This window comes from Lepeophtheirus salmonis, chromosome 13 (genome assembly GCF_016086655.4).
Source record: "Lepeophtheirus salmonis chromosome 13, UVic_Lsal_1.4, whole genome shotgun sequence".
Taxonomy (NCBI): Eukaryota; Metazoa; Arthropoda; class Copepoda; order Siphonostomatoida; family Caligidae; genus Lepeophtheirus; species Lepeophtheirus salmonis.
In genome coordinates this window covers 24,560,241-24,569,476 of record NC_052143.2, presented here as the reverse complement: position 1 = coordinate 24,569,476, position 9,236 = coordinate 24,560,241, and positions in this window count along the sequence as shown.

Below are 9,236 nucleotides of genomic sequence, written 5' to 3'. Positions count from 1 at the left end.
AATAAAGTTTTTTTTATTATATTCAAGTTATCATTTAAATGTGCAAAGGGCATAAACAATCAAGGAAGGAAGAGGGATCGAGTAAAAAATAGAACATAAATAAGCATTTTAGTTTACGATAATCCTTCTCCTATAAAACTCAGCTAATCATTAAAAATAAAATAAAAAAAGTTGTCAATAAACAGAGAACAAAAGAGGACATATACTGACACACAACTTTATGAAATAGGATATGAATAAAATTAAAGAAAAACATAAATAATTCGCAATGAAAAATCCAATAATATCCAAAGTTGGATTTTTTTTGTTTAAAAGATTTGTATTAACTCTAAATATTCTCTAATATTGAGGTGTAAAACTAAATACCATCAAAACTATACTCACATTCAAACCAGAAACGTTAAATATTATTAACTATTAGGTGAAATAAGATACTTCCCCATCACATTAATATTAATAATTTTGATAAACTGCTCTCAATAAGAAGGTTGTAATTCAACAATGCTAATTCAAATATTTTTTTTTTCTTCCTAGCGACCATTTTGCTTTTAAAAGTGCAAACAGAACCAGAGTTTTAGTGAGTTTTGATTCAGAATTTTGCAATCCTTTTTTTGTTTTTTTATATTAATGCTTAAAAAAATTAAACGCAAAGACAATTCACAAAGTTTGTAAAGTAAAATTTAATTTTTACAACAGCCTTCACAAGAAACATCATGAAAATATAATGTTTATACTTAAATATCCTATATTTATATAAATAATAAATACTTTAATTATGTTGCTTAAATGAAGAATGATGACTTACTATTATCGTGCATTTTTTTTTTTTTCAATAATTATGTATAACAATAAAAATACTTAAAGTTTTTCCAAAGAAATTGGTAATAAAAGCACTTTAATGTATTCCATGTAAATAAAATTATTTCATTTAGAGAACTACCGAGTGGTCCATTAAAACCAGAACAGTTTGAATTTTAAACTTCAAGAAGATATAATTTATTAATTAACAGAAGAATTTCAACAAAATTAATGCGCTATGAATAGATATATGTCTGAGCTCTCTTAATCATTAATGTAGCCTCCCTTAGCGGCAATAATGGCTTCCTGGATGTTGTGGGCTGCGTGACACCTGCTGCGGATATAGTCCTCTATCATGGCGTCCCAGCACTAGCTGACAGTGGCTTTGAGGGGCCTCAGTGTTAAGATGATAGACATTGCAGGCCTAAAATATGTAGTCGAGGGGGTTGTCATAAGAGCTGTAGGGGGGCCAAAAGTGTCAAAAATAGTTCAAAATAACTCAAAAGGCTTATTCAAAACTCATTCACAAAAGTCTTGGACAGGATAGGTTACTTTCATTGCCAATGTCAAAAGTGGTCTTTACACCCTCAAAAGGCTCTTTTCATCCACTTTTGTAATGGCTCTCTGGACATTAAGTTGTGAACCCCCGATATCTCTTGCATGGGCCATCATGAACTTCAAGAGATTGGTATGGACCATTTGTTTAACTTCTTTGGGTCCATTTTGGCCTTTTTGACAGAGCTTTTCTTCCTTTATAACGTTTCGGACTTCCTAACGGCGTAGAAGGTGTTCCTGGAGATACCCAACTGCTTGGAGTGTTCGAATGGAAAAAACAAGTCATTGTGATAAAGTAGAACATTCTTACATTTGGTGATGTAATATGATATCATGAATAACACCATGCAACAGCATTTTGGCCCGCAGGCTGCACCCCCACATTTATTATTTTTATTTAAGCCGTAGGAAAAGAAATTTTCATAGTCGTGTTCTACGGCTTAAATTCAATCTGCAGGCGCTCCAAACCTTCCTTTTGTTGCATAGTGTAATTATTTGCAAGGGTTTATTTGGTTAAATTCCACTCTTAACATTTAGTAAGTATTTTAAGAGTAATCAAGACATAACAAAACTCAAATACCGAGTTTGTGAAAGGATTGCTTGAAGCAAAATGTAATTTAAAACTTTAATCGTTTTGTAATGGTTTAATCAAACTCAAGTAACTTAGAACTAATACTGTATTGAAATAGAACCGACCAAAAATTTAAGATACTGAATTTTATTTAGCAATTTTGTTGGCAATTGGACCCTACGATGAATATATTTATCTTGCTAATGTATGATGCGGTTGGCAAATTTTTCGGCTGAAATTTAAAAAATTATATGCAGCTTGGGCGGCGTAGTCTTAAATTTTTTGATTGTTGTTGCATTTTAAATCTAAAAGAGTGGAACATTCTCCATTCCTTAATAAATCAATAACTTTTGAGGGTTTGGACTTGTTTGAAAATATTGTTTGTTTTAATTAAAGAAAATATAAGACGTGCGGTTGATTTGCATTCAATGTAGTTAACTAAAGCAAATTTGACTTTTTTTTTTAGGAGATCATCTATGAAATTGGTTGTTCTTGTTTATTGGCACTTTAGAAATTAAATAACTTATACAATCGCAGTTGTTTAATTGGACAAATTTTTTTTAATTATGATTTTCGATCGACGATTGTGAGCTCCTATTCCAAATTTCCCGATAGAAAATTTTTTAGTTTATGGAATATCCATCACACACTAAGCTAACAATATTCCAGATGCATTTTCATTTGGATAACTGCCATTGCCCAATCCTCAATGATTTTCAAGTTGATGGTAACAACAAGAACCATTGTAATTATAGGCAACACTTTTAATCATAAAACATAAAATCGTTCTTATAAGAGAACCATCAGCTTTTGCTCTATAAAACTTTCAACCAATGAACTTGATGTGTCTTGAAGAATATATTTCATCAAAAATTACTGTTACTTTTCGATGTTCTGAAGGAAGAGACTCTAACAGTAAGTTGATATATCTGCTTATAGAAGAAGATATCCCTGTATTTAAATTTAGAATTCCATACAATTTTCTCAAGTATAAAATATTTGGCATAAAAATCAATTATCATGTACAATTCTTACATACAAAGAAGGACTACAGATTTCTCATAGCATACAAGTTGGCAAAAACAACATGGAGTACCGTCAACTCTGTTTTGGTTTTGATAAATTGTTCAAAAAGCTATAAAACTTATTTTTCTTTGCAAATTATCTTCTTCTTTTTGAATGGTATTAAAAATTGTTATTTGATTTCTCCAAAATGTCAGAAGATAGATATTTAGAAAAAGCTGGTAAGTTTTATATTTGACAAAAAGATTCAATTTTCTCAGATTAACACATCCTAGTATGTTTAAATTACTGTTCCATTAATATAGTCAAAAAGCAGATTATCTCCGTTTTTTATTAGATGAGGGGTATTTTGGAAATTTTAAACATGTTCATAAATAATTTTGACAATTTTTTGTGAAGATGTATATTAGTGTGATCAGTTGCCTAACATTATCGAAATCAGCAGAATCTAATTTTAATACTGCGTCTTGGTAAGTAGAACACAAATACAAAATTTTAGGAAATTTGGTTAACGTTTACCTCTAGTACAATTGCAATTTATAAACGTGTATGAAGCAAAACTTTCTTATTATGGATTATATAAAAAAACATATTGAAAAGTAACATATTTCTATTATCAAATAAAAGTTATCTTATTTGTTTATTTATTTTTTTATTTGTAGAACAGCAAAACTATATTTCAACATAATTAAAACATATATTCAATATAAACTTCAATCATATTAAACACACGCAGTAACAGACAGGGGGTTCTTGCATCTCTTAATTTAAATAAAATATTCTAAATTTTGATTACAAAATATTTTTTTTTTTTAACCAAATACCAATATAAATAAAACATAAATCTTTTGGACTTAAAATCATGTTGAATTTTGAAAAATGTTAAGTGGTCCCATATATTATTCATTGTTTTAAATTCAAATAAAAAATGGTTGGATGTATCTATAATGTTTCCACAACAGAAGTAAACCCTTTCTTCGATATACCTTGCCTAATTACTACCAAAAGGGAGAGGGTTTGTAGGGGGAACTGCACTGTAGCACTGTAAATGTAGTTACTTGTCTTGTTAGAATATAAATACAATATTTATACTCTAAATTTAAGCTTATATTATATTAAAAGGATAATTAATAAGAAAAAAAAGGAAGAAAAGTTTTTATACTCTGTATTGAAGTTTGATCAGGTTTATTATATTTAATAAAAGGTGTAGGGGCTATCACTTATTTCTCTCTACAATCAAGGAAATTAGAGTCACCAAAAAAATCTTAAAACATCATAATCTTTTTTTTTTCCTTCATAGAAGTATTGTATTGTAAAACATGTTTTTATAATAATGTACATACATTTTTTTTTTTTTTTTGCCTTATCCGTGTTTAGAAATGTCAATTGTGCTAGAGGTACATGTTAACCCAATTTACTAAAATTTTGTATCTGTGTTCTTCTTACCTAGTTGGATTACCAAAATTAGGTTCCGCTGACTCCAACAATAATTTCTAATTTTGGGGCATCACTCTAACCCATTAAAGAAACAACATGCGTAAAACTCTAGACTTGACCAGACAACGTCAGCTGTTGTCTGGAGCTTTATGCAACAATATGTTAGCAATAAACTATTTTTCTGGATTTTCAAAGAATATATAACTCATAGAACATGTCTTGTCGGTTTATAAAAGCAAAAAAACTGAAAAAGAACAAAGTAATGCTGACAGTTTGAAGAATGTATGGAAGAAAGCAACTTAACTCTGATGACGTTGTGCTAGATAAGCTGCAAGCAGCCGTGAGAGGAAGGAAATTAACACACACCCCACTCGGCTTATAGCAGGAATTTATAAGCTGGAATGCCTCCGATGTGGATCCTCAATTCTACTCCAAGTCCAAGAAGGACTTACACATATAGCAAACCCTTATTGTTAATTTCATGGGCACATGCACAAGTTATTACTTTATACTTAAAGGTTCATTTCATAAGGATTAAATAATAATGACAAAAGCCATGGAAAATAAAAGATCCTGTTTAAATTTCCAACTAAAAAAAACCTGCTTCCGCTTTCTGGTCTATATATTTTATACACCTCTGAGTTTAAGTAGTTATTACAGGATGGACACACACAGTTGACGTAATCCTACGCGGCACCAGTGCCCTCAAGGAATGTATACCAAATATGTTACATATGTACTCGTATATTGAAATATATAAAAGATACGACATTTTTTATTCTTTTATTTATGTTTAAGAGATATCTCTCTCTTTTTCTTTCCGTCTTCATAGTATGCATTATGCTTTTAACTAATTTATTCACACATATCGTGTAATAAAAATATACATACATACAAATAATGTAGTTTTATAAAGTAATACTTTTCGTATTATCTCTCTTTATTCCTCAACTTCTTTTTTGGCATATAATGAACATATGTATGAAGCACAGACATACAAATATACATATTACATACATATATGTGTAAAGAAATATAAAGATAAGAAAGTATGTAGAAAGGATATCAATATAAGATCCCTTATTCCTTCAATCTAATGAAGATATAATATGTAATAATATTCAATTATATTGATCACATATTTTCCAAATAAAATTATGATATTTCACTATATATCAATATATTCTATTTCTTTCATCATACAAAAGGATAGATATATGGATTAATAGAGCTGGGAGAAGCTCTTTCTTGAGTACCCAGAGAAGTTTTTTGGGCTAGAGTTTTTGTATTACTTGAGAAAAATAATCATTTTATTTTTGTGATATAGTGAGACCTCTTTATCTATGGGGGAGAGTTTTATGACCAATAGGTTTGACATAACTATCAAGATATCAGATTGGAGTATTGCTCTTACAATGCGAGGAGTAAATGACTATAAAGTGGAGGCGATAAAGGTACTCTCACGATTATTTATACTTGCAGATCAAAAAGGATTCCTCTTCCTGCAGATCTGAACACAATAATTGTGAGATATGTAGACTCAATTAACTTTTTATCAATAACAAATTATATATTTTTATTTTATAAAGGTACTTTTTCCCTTCTTTTTTCAACGTTTAAATCTGTCATAGGGGTTTCAATAACTGGAAAATATTCAATTTATAATTTATTCATTTCTTGTAATTTTAAAAAACTGTACAATTTGATGCTTTTGGACGATCATATAATAATAAGTCTTTTTCAATTAGATATAGAGGTCACAAAAACGGCTTTTGAAGACAAAAAACTTTTCAAAAATAACTTTTTCAACAATACACCACATGAAATTGAGTCAACAAATTACCCTACGAATGGGATTTCTTAGTTCACAAAAAAATATAAATTTGGAAGAAATTGACTTTTTTGTGACTTTTGACCTTTAATATAACTTTAAAACTATACTTTATTAATTTAAAATATTAGAAAGCTATTGATTTAAGTATGGAAGGGTTTAAATAGTCTTATAGTTGTATGAAGTATAGTTATAAAATAATTTATGGTCAAAATATGCTCGGAATCTGAGAAGAAACAAATTGAACACAAACTGAAAGTAAGGAAACGGTTGGTACAGCAATTATTATTTTAGTGCTATATGTTTTGTAATGTAATTCATGCTTTCTGATATCTGGGACCGTATTAAACGTTTCTAAACGTGTACGATCATTACATTGTACTGACTTATCTGTTAGACTCGCTAGTAGTTCTTGGTTAACCTACAAGGTGCAAGTGTATTTATTACGCTACAACCAGTGATTGTTTAGATAAGTGAAAATATGATGAAATATAAAATAGTCTAAACCCCGTTAGTAGTGTAATAAATAATGTCGGAATTGGATGCAAAATCGGATAAGGTAATTTTTATTAGAATTGGGATCGTAATACACATTGGGATATTTTTTGAAATTGTCTTATCGTTATAATTTTTTGTTTTTTAATTTTCTAATACAAAAGAAGTAATTCCTTTTACATTTAACTCACTTAAAACCTTTATATTTTGATGATTTGTCAGAATTTTCTTATATTTTTATTATCTCCCCCCCCCCTTACATTATAAAACTTGCAAATTCAAGGACCCGGCGCAATCTCTAAACATTCATCAATAAAGGCTAAGCTGTATGTGTTTTTTTTTCCTTTCTTTTTCTTGTCCCGGAGTTCGGACGGCTTATTATCCTCAAAGTAAATAAATAAAAGTAATAGGAAAAAAATTACCTTCTAAAACAAACAAATGCTTAAAATAACCAACATACAGATATTTAAAATAAAATAAGTGATAAAATGCCGAAATATAGTATTTACATAAAGTATTAAAATTAGTTTATCATTTAAAATATACCATTCATAGTCAATAAAACTTCTATCCACAGCTTTTGGGTTTTTTTTTTTTTTCAATTAATAATAGTCTACAAATTGTAGATAGAAATTTTAATGTAATAATATTATATCTCATTAAGTCCAATAACAAGTAGATATCCCCCTCATCAACAATTGTTGTCCAAATATTGCCCAAGTCTTATTCTTCCATTTTGTGAATAAGAACACTTCAGGAATAAATGAATATCATCCTCTTCTTTCTCTTCACACAGTCTACAAATAACTGTTCCGTTCCTTTTCATCCATTTATTTGTAGGATGCTCATTTGTAATTAGTCAATAATGTAATGGGAAATCAGAGGGATTTGAGTGCTTTTTAAAATCACCTTGGTACATTTGCTAATTCCCCATCTCTTCCTGAATTTTTTAATAAGCCTCAAACCAGATAATGTAGGTAGAGTTAAGTGGTTCATGATCACTAACCATCTTCTTCAAAGATCCTCAATACTCTTGGGCTTCAAACTAGATGGTCTGCTCCTTTCATACCCAATAAAACATTACCATGTAACTTCGAACATACAGCACCTATACCACTCCAAAATCTTCACTTAATTTTAAATATTTTCATAAGGGTGGCATTACCATATTCAGGACGGTGATAAAGATCATAATCAATTATTCTTTTCATATCCATATTTATGCTGCTTGTCTATGTAAATGGACTCCCATTCAATCTTCTAAACCATCAAAAATTACTCCTATCCAGCGTTTTTCATGTCCACTAGTCCAAGACACGCATTAAATGACCAATTTTTGATACAACCATTTGATTCCATATTACTATTCTTGCAAACAGGTCCAAACTGTAGTTTTGAAAGTGAAATAACATTTTTTTATTCTAATTTCCATTTCTTCAAATTTTAGGTTACTTGCTCTCTCGACTTGTATATCTAATTAATACATTTCTTAGTTGGTTTTTGTTTTCTTCAGTTTCCTTTACTTTAGAGATCCCTTCAGCCTTATTCACATTAATGTTCAATCTACTTTTTCTTCCAAAGCCCCCTAGCAGTTCCATAAATTCTAAAATTGATATTTTTATGGGTCTTCAAATATATCAAAAGTAACAATTTTGGAGTATATCCAACAAATCTTATAAAAAAATAAGAACCAGTCTATTATTCCTACATATAATATGTAAAAGATAATAATTTGTAACTTTCTAAATAAAAGTCAAAGATTACATCATTTGCCTATCAAAATTATAATTTTATTTCAATTATTACATTATATTTTTGATGTACATACATAGATATATATTTTTCTTTTGCTGTGGATAGCATGGTGTCATCATGTTACTGAAATTGTATCCCTCTTTTTTAAAGGGGAAAAATTAATCAGTGTGGTTACGATTGTTTAATAATTATCTATAGGAATTAATAGAACTTAATTTAATAAGTATTGTTTTGATAATATAAATAATATAATAAAAAGTTATAAAAATCGTATGGTTCTGTAAGAAAACAAGCGTGTATTGTTAAAATTCAATTCCTTTTTTCATTTTCTAAATATTCTATTTTAAGAAGTAGTCTTTAGGTAGTAATTAAACATTTAAAAAAGGAGGACGTTTTTCATGTAAACGGTTGGTCATGTAAACGTTCCCAAGCAGAGAAAGGGTAAAAACGATTTTATTAACATTTTCAGAAAAATCAACGTTACACACGAACATCAATTTGACTTTTAATCAATAAAATCTTTTCACTGGAAGCCTCAGTTTTAGCTTGATCAAAGTCTTGATTCGGATGACCCTTTTCTCCTATTTGAAGTTGTCGCTTTTGACGTACATAGCTGTGGTACCGTATGCCTTCATTGATGACACGATGTACAGTTGAACAAGACACAACGTTTTTGCTGTCAGCTGTATAGGGATAGTTAGTACTGGGATAACTCGCACTGGGAAAATTCGTATAGGATAAAGCTCACCGGGAGGAAGACTTACCTAATTT